Here is a 15346-nt window from a genome sequence, read left to right on the forward strand (position 1 = left end):
TTTTCACTCAGTCTACTGATTCAAATGCTAATCTCTTCTGGGAACACCCTCACAGACACACGCGAAAATAATGTTTTACCAGCTATCAGGTATAGCATTTAAAAATTCTGATGCCAAGGTTTCACCTTAAATCAGAATCTCAGAGATTGGGACCCAGGTATCAGCATTTGTTAAAGCTCCCAAATGACTGCAATGTGTGGCCAAGGTTGGAACCACTGCTAATCATATTAGAAGTACTTGGTGCTTCTACTTGATTTATATTCAAATTCTCACATTTATTCTCCCTTCATCTAGTCTGTCACCAAACCCCATTGATATTTTTCATTAGAATGTTTCTGATTTCAATATTTTTTTCCTTTTATTTGTGCTACCTGCATGCACCATGATTCAGATTTTGAAGTAATGCCTCAACTTTTTAAATGTTCTTGTAAGGTGTTTCTATCCTTGAAGTCAATTTCCCTTTAATCTATTTTACACGTCACTGCCCTGGGAATTTGCCTAAAACACAGCTTTCTAAATCAGGGCTTCTAGAACTGTATTCTGCATAGGAATCACCTGGGGATTTTGCTAAATTGCAGATTCTGAATTCAGTAGGTCTGGGTAGAACCTGAGATTCTTTTCTAACAAGTACCAAGTTGATGACCTGAATCTGCTAATCCCAATTTAATTTACATGGGCCTAAGTCAGTTACTTCTCAGTAGTCATTCTCAGTGCCTTAGAGTTGCCACATGGTTTCTTAAAAAGGGGGAGTTCCAGCAATAGTAACTAAAAATCCCTGCAGCAATGACATGAGATTAATAAATAAGTTTAATTTACTAAGTATGTGAATGAGTAAATAAAATTAAAAAGGCCATACATGGACTGATTATTATAGTGTTATTAATATAGTTGTTAGGTATATCAAATTTAAAAAAAATTGTCCCATGCATAATTTGGGACATCATTAAACTAAGAAATTATTTGTTGTTTATCTGAACTCAAATTCAACTCACATTTTATCTGGCAGGCCTAGTTATAACCCATAAACTATGATTCTGTGCACTTAAGACAATGTTCAGTGCACTTAGGATGACAATGTTCAGCTTTTAGTTATTAAGTATACTTTAAAATCGTGGCCCCCAGGCCGGGCGCGGTGGCTCAAGCCTGTGGCCCCAGCACTTTGGGAGGCCGAGGCGGGTGGATCACGAGGTCAAGAGATGGAGACCATCCTGGTCAAAATGGTGAAACCCCGTCTCTACTAAAGATACAAAAAATTAGCTGGGCACGGTGGCGCGTGCCTGTAATCCCAGCTACTTCGGAGGCTGAGGCGGGAGAATTGCCTGAACCCAGGAGGCAGAGGTTGCGGTGAGCCGAGATCATGCCATTGCACTCCAGCCTGGGTAACAAGAGCGAAACTCCACCTAAAATAAATAAATAAATTCAAAATAAATAAATAAATAAATCGTGGCCCCCAAAACAAGTTTATACTGGCAAAGGGATTCAGCCTGAATCATGCCCTGATTAAGCTTCTCTTTCTATATAGCATGAAAAATTTGTCCAACAGTCAGGATTGGGGAAACTGATGAAAATGCAACGGAGTCACTAGGAAGAAGTGAGTAGGATGGCCCCTTCTATCAGAAAGTATCCTCAGGATATACATTATTCCGTATTATGACTGCTATTGAGGATGATTTAAATTAAATTAAAAATTGCTTTAAAAAACCCCACAGCTATATTGAGATACAATTTACGTAGTGATATGATTTGGCTGTGTCCCCGCCCAAAATATCACCTTGAATTATAATCTCCATAATCCCCGCATATCAAGGTGGGGACCAAGTGGAGGTAACTGGATCATGTGGGCAACTGCATGATAGTTCATGATAGTGAGTGAGTCTCACCAGATCTGATGATTTTATAAGCATCTGGCATTTCCCCTACTTATATTCACACCATGTGAAGGTGTTTGCTTCTCCTTTACCTTCTGCCATGATTGTAAGTTTCCTCGGGCCTCCCCAGCAATGAGAAACTGTGTGTCAATTAAACCTCTTTCTTTCCTTTATCAATTACCCAGTCTCAGGTATTTCTTCATAGCAGTGTGAGTACAGACTAATACACATACAGTATAATTTACCCAGCTTAAGTGTTCAATTTGATGAATTTTGAGAAATGTGTATTTGATCATGTAACCACCACTGCAATCAATGTGGAGAACACTCTGTTGCCTCAAATATTCCTGTGCACCCCTTGCAGTTGATCTCGTCCTCCTCCTCCTCCCTTACCCCCAGATCCTGACCAGCATTGATCTGCTTTTTGTCACTACTGTTTTGCTTTTTCTAGAATGTCATTTAAATGGAATCATACAGTATGTGGTCTTTTGTATCTACGTTCTTTCACTTAGCCTAATTAGTGTGTGATTCAGCCCTACTGTTGGATGTAAAGGTAGTTTGTACCTTTTTATTGCAGAGTGACTTATTCCGTGGTATGGATACACCACAATTAGTTTATACACTCATCGGTTGGTAAACATTTGAGTTATTTCCAGTTTGTGTCTATTATGGAAAAAAGCTGTTGTCGGTGTTTACATACAGATCTTTGTGTGGACTTATGCTTTTACATCTTTTGGGTAAACTCATAGGAGGGTAATTCCTAAGTCATGTGGTAGGCATTTGTTGAATTTCATGAGAAACTTTCAAACTCTTCTGAAGTACCTGTACCATATTTCATTCTCATCAGCAGTGTGTTGGAGTTCCCCTTACATCACATCTTTGGCAACACATAGTGTATCAGTCATTTTGATTCTAGACATTTTACTAGGAGACGATTTAAATTTCATTACATGAATATATAACCTCACTCTTAGCCAAGGACCCACTGCCTGCTTACAGATCTGATTGAAGTGGGTTTGGCCACAGATTCCCCAAATAGCCCAAAGCTCTGCTTTGGACTTCTGCTAGGTTCCTGAGCTTTCTTGTGTCTCTCTGTGCTCCCACATCCTCTCCTGCTGGTGTCTGTTTTACCTTGTGGTGACTTGATATGAGGCTTGGACTCTTATACCAAGCATTTCATGAGATTAAAAAACCTTTAGTAGCTTCACTGGGGACTAAGTACAGGTTGAGTATCTCTAATTTGAAAATCCAAAATGCTCCAAAATGTGACACTTTTTGAGTGCCAACATGAGCCACAAAAGAAATGCTCATTGAATCACTTTGGATTTTTCTGCTAGGGATGTTCAACTGATAATAATGCAAATATTCCAAAATCCAAAAATAATCTAAAACTTGAAACACTTCAAAGTTCTGAGCATTTTGGATAAGAGATGTTCAATCTGCAGCTTTATTCAAGAGAGGGCTTCCAGAACACAGCTTCTTAAACATCTTGCTGACCCTCCCCTTTCTCCTTCCTTCCCATCTGGCTCCCTTTCCTCCCAGGTCCACACTGCCAAGTTCAAAATTATTTCTTCTAAGAATTAACGTTTTCAGAGAAAAGAATGAAGAGAGACAGAATATCAAGCGTGGCTGTTAGTATAAAAAGTAATTTGGCTGGCCAAGAAACAAACCAAGGCCACAAACAAGATGCAATATTTGATTTCAGAATTATCTTTAAATTTATATCTGTATAAAGAAACTCACAGTAGTATTTGCTTTTGTATGTACACATAACTACTCTCTCATGAAAATTTTAAACCAAAATGGAAAGTTGCATGAGGCTTTGGGACTAATTAAGATTGTTTGCTCTGGGCTTGAATCCATCTTTACCACTTGCCTGCTGACAAACCAGAATGGAACTGGTTAATCCCTTTGATTTTCTTCAGTTTCCTTATCTGCAAAATGAGAGCAATAAAAAGATCTGCCTTAAAGGGTTATTGGGAAGATTAAATGCATTCATGTGAGTGAAGGGTTTAACATAGTTCCTGGTGTAACTGGCAAGGGTACTCAGCTCCCAGTTCTGAAGAAGTTCTTAGCCTTGCTAATAGAAAAATGGGGAAAGGGGCCCTGGAGGCACAGTGAGTTTGGCGTTCAAGGACCCAAAGAGTTTTGCAGAAAAGCAATTTATTAGACAGAGACCAAGAGAAAGACAGCTCCTATGCAGTCATGGGAGGGGACCCAGAGGAATCTGTATAGGTAGGAGCAGCTGGAGTTTTAACCCTTGAGTTATTCCCTCCCCATTCATGTTCTCCTCCAATGAGAGGAGTTCTTTTCAACTTCATCTGGAGTGATTGCTCTTTGACTCTGATACCTAATTGGGCTTGGTCCACATCTCTGAGTTACAGAGGCCCCCTTCTCCCAGAGCTTTCAGTGGGTTTTTTTGGACAAAGGAGCCCCATCTGACTTTCTCTACCTAGCCCACCCAGGGAAACCCAGACAAAGAACTTTACATTTGAAAACCCTCTGGTTCCCAGATGGAGGCCTGGAGCCAGGAAACTCATGCCTTTGAAACCATGCCCTTGCAGACCCAAGAAGAGAAGTTCCTCACTAGCACATTAGAAGTGCATCAGCTACTATTCTTAAAAGAAAATATAGAGCTAATAGAGCTTTTAAGAGAGACAAGGAATAGGAATTGTATGAAGAGGTCATGAGCCACATAATAATCAGCTAACTGGGACCAAAGCCAGTACTCGGGTAACTGGGATAGCCAACACATCCCCTAACATAGTCTATTCATTACCCTCTAACAAACTTTAAACTTAAGAGAAATGTGTTTTTCTCTATTTTCCCTCATAAATGAGGCAAAATGAATTTGGTGTTTTTTCTTTTTCTAAGCCCAGCCTTATTGAGTAAGCCAATACCCATTCCGACTTAGGAATTACCTAGGAACCTAAAAAGAACTGTGATTATTGAATCATTAATTATTGATTGTTTATAAAATATACTAATACCTTTTAGTGACACTGGTTTTTAAAGACATAGGTACCAACTCTGGAAAGCTGTTTGAATGGAGCAGTTGACAGGTGAATACTAAAGTCTGAATTATAACATAAGCCAGAAAATGCAGGAAGATTTTTAAGATTCACTGAAATATCTAAGCTCTTTATTTGCCTCTTATTCTTGTAAAGTATTTCAACTAATTAAAAATGTTTGGGAATTCCTTTCATTAATGTTATAATCGTAAGTGTTACAGATACAGCAGTGCTTTTTTTTAGAAGTAAGAACCATAGATATTACTAAACGTGTGTGATGGTAATTTTTGAAACAATTCATAGAGGTTAAGTTTTTGCAATTTTCCCCTCTCCCTACTCCCTTCAAGAGAAGGGAGTTAATGGGAAAGTGGAAAAAGAAACTGGGGAAGCATTAGAAGGCTAAAATAATTTATTTTGGAAAGGTCAAGGAGCTACTGGCTGGAGAAAATGAATAAAGACAGAAAGAAAAGAACGACCAAGGGAGAGAAGAGAGCCAGTCCAGGATATATTCATATATATATTCATATATATAGGAGTAGTTTGAGAAGTATGGGATAGGGCTTTGGAAATAACTGCTTTGTATGTAGGAGACAGTGAACATGTGAGATATTTATTGAGCAAATATCATGGAAACTGCTACTGATCTGGCAATTATTAGTTCATTTAATCTTCATGACAACCATAAGAGGTTATCTTATTCCTACCGAACAAAAAAGGAAACTGAGAATTCACACATTTAGAGAACTTGCTCAAAGTCACATAACTAAAAACTGACAAAGCTAAGACAAAGCCAAGATTCGAAACCAGGCATTCTGACTATAGGGGTCATAATAGAGAAAAGAACATTTATTTAAAGTCTGCCATGGATGCCTGCACTCTGCTTCCCTCCTGACTGCTGTATGCTTGAGACTCTGCACTAAGCACTTAAATTATTGTTGATCTTGTCGGAGTGGAAGGTGCACTGATGTGTTTAAGGTGGAAGCAGGACTTGAGGTGGCAGCAAGGAGATCTGACTGTATTCCTGCTGGCCCTTCAGTGTTAGTGTTTAAACTGCTCTGCAGACAGACTTTTTAAGATGAAAAATGAAATGACAGAGAACAAGAGATATATCATAGTCACATCCTCTATATGGCCTTAAGAGGAATCTATAAGGAAATTTTTACCAGGGATAAGGGAGTTACAGGAACGTGATTCATACTAATCTGAGTCAACCTGCTCCAGAGAAGAACCATGACTACAAATGAAGCATAATGAATAAAAAATAAAAATTACAGGTATGTGAATTTTTAGGGCTGCTATTAAATTTCTTTCCAATTTAATTCTGGATTTTTCAGACCTGGAACTTAGACCAGTTTTTATCTTTGTCACATGTATTAATTATTTCTATAACTAGACAGGATTCATTTTTGTTTAGTAAAGAATTACAGAGAAACTTAGATCTTTCCCTCTAGCGCAGATGACCTATTTGTGAAATACTGCCCTCCCTTGAAATACTGCTTGTTATGACATAGTGAAGATGTTCTTTTTCATTTATAGGGGCTGCACTGGTATAACTGACCCTAAATAGTAACTCTTATTCAGAGCCCTATTTGTCACTCAGGGCCTACTGATTTTTTTTTCTGTAGATTATTTGGGGAGGAGGGGACAAAGGGTAGAAAGCAGGACAATATGAAATAATGTAAGTTCTGAAAATTTCTTATTGATCTGAACTAGAGATTATATCCAATAATGTCTTTCAGGCTAGGCTGAACCACCAATGTTGAATGTCAACTCCAGTTATTAAGTAGAAATTCAGTTTGGAATCAGAGGTGTTTCTTCCTTCTCTCTTTTTATCTTATCATCTTGATTTTATTATTTCATACTTGGTGATATACTTGCAATTCTTTGATGCAAATATGACAGTTGAAATCAAGGATTTAGGATAAATTCATTACGATGTGGTAAAAGAGCATTTTAGTTAATATCAGAATTTTATCTTATATCTTCTTTTTAAAAAACTAAAAAGATTCAAAAAGTATCAGCTAATTTTTATGAGATTTATACTTTGATGAATCCAAGTGACTAATACCTACCAAAAATCACAAATTGAGGCATTAATGAAATCAGATATGTAATTCCAACTACAATATACAAAAGTAAATGTTTTCTAGAATTTAAGTTTTATGATTGTGTCTGCTCATTTAAAAATATTTTCATTTATTTCTCCTAAATTATCTTGTTTTGACAAGTAACTATTGAATCACTGCACTTTGTAGATTTTTTTTTTTAATGAAGCAAAGAAGATACTTGCTTTTACATTTTTTTCAATTTGGAGAGTGGTGGCTCATGCCTGTAATCCAAGAACTTTGGGATGCCGACATGGGGTGGATCACTTGAGGAAGGAGTTCAAGACCAGCCTGGCCAACATGATGAAACCCTGTCTCTACTAAAGAAAACAAAAATTAGCTGGGCGTGGTGGTGTGCACCTGTAATCCCTGCTACTCTGGAGGCTCAGTCAGGAGAACAGCTTGAACCTGGCTGGGAGATGGAGGCTGCAGTGAACTGAGATTGTGCCAGTGAACCCCAGCCTGGGTGAAAGAGTGAGTGAGACTCTGTCTCAGAAAAAAAAAAATTGAAGAGGTAGAGAGGTAGATCTTGTACACCAAAACTTAAATATCTATATAAGGTAGCAAGATAAATGTCAAATGAGTCCAATATGCAACACCTAAGTTAGAAGGAAGACTGAACTGGGGTAGCTAGAGAAATCCCTGGGGAAAGATGAAAGTACCCTGCCGTGTTTATTTCACAGCCTCAAGGGAGGAAGCACATAAAAATGTTCCTGATGACAGATGCTTGGTCTCCATGGAGGGTGGAGGCCAAGGAGTCCTTGTCGATGATCTCACACTCACAGTACTGACTGCGGCTTTCTTAAATTCGACAAGTAAACTTCCAGCAAATAAATGTTACAGTTTTATTCATAATCCCTCAATTTTAAGTCAAAATAGATAAAAATACAACTGCAAAAATAAGCAGAGTTTAATAGCAGAATATCGGTTGATCTAGAACTATTTTAGTCTTAAAGAATTGGCTAATTACATGTTTTCGAAAACTTACAAATTTGCCAGGTGCAGTGGCTCACGCTTGTAATCCCAGCACTTTTGGAGGCCAAGGTGGGAGGATTGCCTGAGGTTAGGCGTTCAAGACCAGTCTGGCCAGCATGGTGAAACCCCATCTCTACTAAAAATACAAAATGAGCTGGGTGTGGTGGCGTGGGCCTGTAATCCCAGCTACTCAGGAGGCTGAGGCAAGAGAATGGCTTGAACCAGGGAGGTGGAGGTTGCAATGAATCAAGATCTTGCCATTGCACTCCAGCCTGGGCAACAGAGTGAGATTCTGTCTCCAGAAAAAGAAAAAACAAACAAACAAAAAAGGGAAACTTATAAATTGTTCATTGCATTTATTCCCCACAGTATTCTTTCTTGTAGCTGTGCTTCAGAAGCAAAAGTGCTCAGCAAAGTTTCCATTTGTTCTGGACTTGAGGCTGTGATAGTGATGATCCTTTCTCTTTCCTTCTCCACACTGCCCTTTAAATAACAAAGTATATATTATGAAGATATTAACTGCTTTCCTAAAAGAAGAATGTTTCTTAAGAGCAGCAGATGAAAACATATGGTAGTAGGTGAAATCCCCAAGTCTACGCCACTGACCAAGAAGAAAAAGAAAGAGTGGGCCGGGCATGGTGGCTCAAGCCTGTAATCCCAGCACTTTGGGAGGCCGAGGCGGGCAGATCACGAGGTCAAGAAATCGAGACCATCCTGGCCAACATGGTGAAACCTCGTCTCTACTAAAGATACAACAAGATTAGCTGGGCATAGTGGCATGCGCCTGTAGTCCCAGCTACTCGGGAGGTTGAGGCAGGAGAATTGCTTGAACCCGGGAGGTGGAGGTTGCAACCTTGAGCCGAGATTGTGCCACTGCACTCCAGCCTGGCGACAGAGTGAGACTCTGTCTCAAAAAAAAGGAAAGAAAAAGAAAGAGTGAATAAAAGCTTGAAACTAAAGATTAAATTAATGTGGTAGGCTTTGTGTATCCAAATAGTACAAAAATGTGGTTCATACTGAATGCTATTTTTTATTTAATAGGGAATTTGTCTTCATTGGTAGATGCAAGGTCACCATTCCAGCACTTTTTGGAATGTATTACATTTTTAATTTAACAGATCATTTATGAATTTAATTTTGAGAAGTTTTACATGGTCCCTGAATAATGGATATTAGAGGTCTGGAACCAGATAAACATAAAACATTTCTTTGTATAATATCTAACACGACATTATATAATTGGACCCTGGGATGGATTTTGAGTATAAAATAATTTCTATGTTTTCAGGTATTCTTAAAGAGTAAAAGTGATTGTTAATGAAATTGCTGCTCTCAATAGATATGTACAAACATCTATACTCATCTATTAATGTCTAAGATTACATAGGTAAAGTGCTTTATCGACCGTTAAATATCCTGTATTCCCTCTTATTAAATGCTTCTCTAAAAATCTCTATTTGCTTCTCTTCTTCCATAAAATGGAAATTATTTAGTCTAGGCTTAATCTCCACTTGGTTTTGATCATACAATGGAAATTAATAGTCTAGGCTGAATTTAAATTAAAGAGCAAAATATTATAATCTTATAAAAATTAAAAAATTTTTTTGCATCAGTTTATAGTAGTGAAATGGAGTGAACATGACCTTGGTTTAGGAATTCTAGATCTATTTGATTATTACAAATTATTTGATAATCATGAGTACTGTGCTGTATTGGTTATCTCTTGCAACATAACAAATTACACTAAGTGATTCTGAACAAACATTTATTATCTCACAGTTTTTGTTGCTCAGGAGTTCTGTAGTGGCTTAGCAAGCTTGGTTCCTTCTGGCTCAGGTTTCTCACGCAGTCAGGATGTGGGCAGGGGCTACATGATTTATGCTTGATCATCCATTTTCAAGAGGTTCTTGGGATGATTGCTTTGTTCCGCACCATGTGGGCTCTTTCTAAGTTATTCAGTCTTATGTCATGGCAGCTGACTTCTCCAGAGTGAGCAATTTGAGCAAGGAGGAAGCAGTAGTGCTCTATATGACCTCATCTCCAAAGTTGTCCATCACCAAGACTTTTCCAGCATTCTCTTCTTTAGCAGTGAGGCTTTAATTTCTACCCCATCTCAAAAGGAAGGGAATTAGGCTCCAGCTCTTGAAAAGAGTAGAATCAAAGAATTCGTGGAGAGACTTTAACCTACCAGACATAATACTAATGTACTTTCATTATTGATTATATAGAACATATATATATCTATGTTTATTTTTCTCTTTCCTTAAAACTAGCCAGAGGATACAAGAGGAATTGTGCTCATTAATTAAAATGATCTCTTAAAATCATTTGTCTCACCTTTCATGTACTAAAAAATAATATGGACTATGAGAGAAGAGGCGATGTAGACTGAGTTTACACGGAGGTTTACGCAAAAATTGGTGTTCAAGATTTTCTTGAATCAGAGGGAAAAGAGGAAGTACAGCATGAAAAAGGGAATACTAAGGAGAAAAGGAGGAAGATGTCTACCTCTTTGTATGGTGGCAAATGAATGAGATATTAAAAGACTTTTTTGGCCAGGTGTGGTGGCTCGCGCCTGTAATCCTAGCACTTTGGGTGGCCTAGGTGGGTGGATCACCTGAGGTGAGGAGTTCAAGACCAGACTGGCCATTATGGTGAAACCCCATCTTTATTTTTTCAAAAAAAATTTTTAAAACAATACTTTTTCTTTTGTGAGATGAGTTTCACTCTTGCTGTCTAGGCTGGAGTGCAGTGGCACAATCTCAGCTCTCTGCCACCTCCACCTCCCAAGTTCAAGCGATTCTCCTGCCTCAGCCTCCTGAGTAGCTAGAATTACAGGCACCCACAATGACGCCTGGCTAATTTTTTGTATTTTTAGTAAAGGTGGGGTTTCACTATGTTTGACAGGCTGGTCTTGAACTCCTGACCTTGTGATCTGCCTGCCTAGGCTTCCCAAAGAGTTGGGATTACAGGCATGAGCCACTGCCCCCAGCCAAGACTTTGAAAATGTTATGCTATAAATACTGTTCTACATAAGATCTCTGTTTGCGTGTGATATAACTAGTGGCCACTTAATATCCACAGGGAATGCTCATTGGTATGTCTCTATTATATCTTTCTGCACCATTGTTTTCTGCCTCTGTGTACCTACTGGGACCAGAGGGAATATGTCTATTCCTTTGCTACACTGTTTGAGTATCCACTAGAAGGATTTCCAGTACCTGGAAGTGAGGTCAGAGAAGTAGACAGAGAGGCAAGATCAACAAGAGCCTTCTAATGCCATGCAAAGGAGGTACTGAATTTTTTTTTAATGCCAGGAAATATTTGTGATTATGTAAAAATCTGGGTGGTCACACAGTAAGTTCAAACCATTTTCTTTGCTTAATATCTTACCCAGAGCCACATAATTTGACCCTTGATAGATTTTGTTAATTAACTTCCATATTTGTTTATAAGCAGAGAGAGTACTTTGTACTCTCTTTTGGCAGGAAACCTGGTAAAGTCTTTTTTGTGGATTTGTTACACTTCTATGTGGGAGATTTATTGATTGATTTGATGGAGGAATAAGGGAGAAGGAAGAATCTGAAATACTTTCTAGCTTTGTAGATAGGTTATAAAGGGGGAGAACTGTGGTATTTCCTAAAATAAATTATTGGTTTGTGGGGAATAAAACAGCTCTTTTTCATTTGCATGTATTGCTTTACAGTCTAATCCTTTCTCTTCTCCCCTCAAATCTCTATATTGCCTCCCCATCCCCTCTTAAACTGATGACCTTGCTTACTGTTTCAGTGAAAGATAAAGCAACTAGAAGAATATTTCCATGAGAGAACTTCCCTTACTTCTTTCTCCTGCTCTAGCATCTAAGTCCATATACTCTGTTACCCTTTTACTTCTTGGGATGAGCTGTCTGAACCAGCAAGGGTCAGCCTCCTGTTTGTATACCAGATCTCATCTCAGTTTGCCTGCTCAAAGACATAGCTCAGCAGTTCTGTCCTCTATGTCCAGAATCCTTAAAGTTTTCCTGCCCACCAAATCTGCTCATCAGCATACAAAAATGCTGCTATTTCTCCCATCTTAAAAACAAAAGCAAAACACTCACTGGATCACACATCTGCTTTACCACCTCATTTCTCTGATCATCACCAGAGCAAAACTCTTTGAAAGAGTTGTAAAGGCTATGTTTGCCACTTCCATTTCGTTCCATTCTCTCTTGAACATACTTCACCGAAGCTTTCACCTTCTTCACATTGCTGGCTCTCTCCTTCTCCTTTGGCCTTCCTATTCCCTGAGATACAACAGTATTAAAATTAAGCCAGTTGATAACCCTATAGATTTTTCTAAGTGTTCAAGTGTTTACTTTAAATCAAAAGCTAGAAATGAATAAGCATATTGAGGAAGGCATGTTGAAAGCTGAGACAAGCCAAAAACTAGGATTCTTCTGTCAGTTAGCCAAGTTGTGGACACAAAGGAAAAGTTATCGAAGGAGATTGTAAGTGCTACTCCAATGAACACATGAGCGCTAAGAAAGCCAGATAGCCTTGTTGCTGATTTAAAGTTTGAATGGTGTGGATAGATCAAAACAGCCACAATATTCCCTTAAGCCAAAGCCCAATCCAGAGCAAGGCCCTAACTTTCTTTAATATGACGAAGGCTTAGAGAGGTAAGGAAGCTTTAGAATAAAAGTTAGAAGCTAGCAGAGATTGTCTCATGAGGTTTACGGAAAGAAGCCATCTCCATGACACAAAAGTGCAAGCTGAGGCAGCAAGTACTGATGGAGCAGCTTTAGCAAGTTATCCAGATCTAGTGAAGATAATTGATGAAGGTGGCTAAGCTAAACAACAGATTTTCATTGTAGACTAAACAGTCTTCTATTAGAAGAAGATGCCATTTCAGACATTCATAGGTAGAGAGGAGAAGTCAATGTCTGGCTTCAAAGCATCAAAGGACAGGCTGATTCTGTTGTTAACCAGTGCTCACTTACCATTCTAAAAATCCCAGGGCCCTTAAGAATTATGCTAATTCAACTCAGCCTGTGCTCTGTAAATGTAACAACAAAGCGTAGTTGACAGCACCTTTGTTTACAGTTTACTGAATATTCTAAGCCTACTATTGAGACCTAGTGCTCAGAGAAAATGATTTCTTTCAAAATATTATGGTTCAGTGACAGTACACCTAGTCACTCATGGGCTCTGATGGAGATGCACAAGGAAAACAATTTCGTTTTCATGCCTGCTGATACAACACCCATTCCGTAGCCCATGGAGCAAGGACTAATTTCTGCTTTCAAGTCTTATTATTTAAGCAATTCATTTTGAAGGCTGATAGCTGACATAGATAGGGATTCCTCTGGTGACTCTGGGAAGAGTAAGTTGAAAACGTTCTGGAAAGACTCAATATTCTATATGCCGTTAAGAACATTTGTGATTCATGGGAGGAGGTTAAATTATCAAAATTAACAGGAACCTAGAAGAAGGTGATTCCAGCCCTCATGGATGACTTTGAAGGGTTTGAAACTTCAGTGTAGGAAGTAACCACAGATGTTGTGGAAATACCAAGAGAATTAGAATTAGAAGTAGAGCCAGAAGATGGAACTGAATTGCTGCAATCTCATGATAAAACTTGGACAGATGAAGTGTTGCTTCTCACAGATGAGCAAAGAAAGTGGTTTCTTGAGATGGACTATACTCCTGCTGTAGATGCTGTGAATATTGTTAAAATGACAGCAAGGGATTTAGAACATTACATAAACTTAATTGATAAAGCAGTGGCATGGCTTGAGAAGAGTGACTCCAATTTTGAAAGAAGTTCTACTGTGGGTAAAATGCTACCAGATGGCATCACATGCTACAGAGAAATCTATCATGGAAAGAAAAGTCAATCCATGGTGGCAAACTTCATGGTTGTCTCACGCTAAGAAATTTCCACAACAATCCCATCCTCCAGCCACCACCGCCTTGGTCATTCAACAGCCATCAACATCAAAGTAAGACCCTTCACCACCAGAAAGTTTATGGCTCACTGAAGACTAAGGTGATCGTTACCATTTTTCAGCAATAAAGTATTTTTTACTTATGGTATATACATTGTTTTATAGAAAAGCACTATTGCACACTTAATAAATTACATATAGTCTAAAACTAACTTTTATATCCTCTGGAAAACCAAATATCTGTGTAACTCACTTTATTGCCATTGCCTGAAACCAAACCCACCATATCTGAGGCATGCCTACAGTTACTTCATTGAATATTAACTGGCACAGCTATGGAGAAGGGGTCATATCTCTTTTTGCTGGTGATACCTACAACTAGGAGTTTTGCTGGTGAGACAGATGTATGCACCTGTGCTCATACATGATTAACTTCTTAGGCACATCTTCCATTTGAAGGAACATACTTAGAGATAAATTATGTTTTGGCTATGAGAACATAATAAACTATGTTCTCCATATGAAGGGCTTAGAATGTAAAGAAATTATGTATGTACATTTATACACACATACACACATACTCTTTTCTTGAATATCTGATGATAAATGATATGGATATCTAGCTTTCAATGGCTCTATATGTGGTTAGCTAGACCGGTAGAGGCAATAGCAGTGATCTGAACACTTAGTTCAGCTCTAGTAAACTAGGCATTCTCTCAACACCTTTGATACAACTTTAATTTTAAAATTCTATTTGGCCTATTTTGTGTTTTCATGCATGAAACTTGCTTTTTTCCATTTTGCTGTGTTACTTCTTTCCTGTTTGTATTAGGTACCCAGTATGAGCACACTACTCCACACTATAATTATCAGGAAGCTTTATTGACAAGGCATTTTATAAGGCTATAGAGACATGGACTCATCATAAGTACAGGCAATGCTGGAACAAACTTGATCCTGATTTAACAGAGTCCAAATCCAACAACATTGTCCAGGGGTAAGCCTATGCTTTGGAGGCCAACATCGGGCATCATGCAGGATACCACCCTTAGATCCAGGGGTCTGAAGTCATTTTTGGCAATGTATTGTGTAAAGGTGAACATAAACAGTGGTGGAATTATTCTGATATGAAGTACAATTTGTATAACCTATGTTGATATACAAAACTTTTTATTGACATTTTGGGCTTACTCTCACTTAAGCAGAGAGGCAGAGGGTGAAAGAAAGAGCTTTGACTTTGTAGCAAAAATGAGCTGGTCTTGTGCTGGCTTAGGAGCAGTGAATCCTTGAGCAAGTTTCTTCTTTCCATGCTTTAGGTGACTGGTCTGTAAAGTTGCAGCATAAAGTTCAAACACACAGGGTGGTTTTGAATTCCTAGTGAGACAAGGAATGTGACAGTGCCTACTGCAGAGCTCTCACCTTGTGGGGGTCAGAAAATGTCGATTTCCTCCTTCTGAG

The 15346-nt window shown here is 38.5% G+C and overlaps 1 protein-coding gene across 8 annotated transcripts in view; it reads left to right on the top strand.

Annotated features, from left to right (window-relative positions):
- PDE5A (phosphodiesterase 5A) overlaps positions 1-15346 on the top strand; it is a 130787-nt gene that overhangs the window by 34472 nt on the left and 80969 nt on the right. The gene's annotated exons all lie outside the window — the stretch shown is intronic.

This window comes from Callithrix jacchus, chromosome 3 (genome assembly GCF_049354715.1).
Source record: "Callithrix jacchus isolate 240 chromosome 3, calJac240_pri, whole genome shotgun sequence".
Lineage (NCBI taxonomy): Eukaryota > Metazoa > Chordata > Mammalia > Primates > Cebidae > Callithrix > Callithrix jacchus.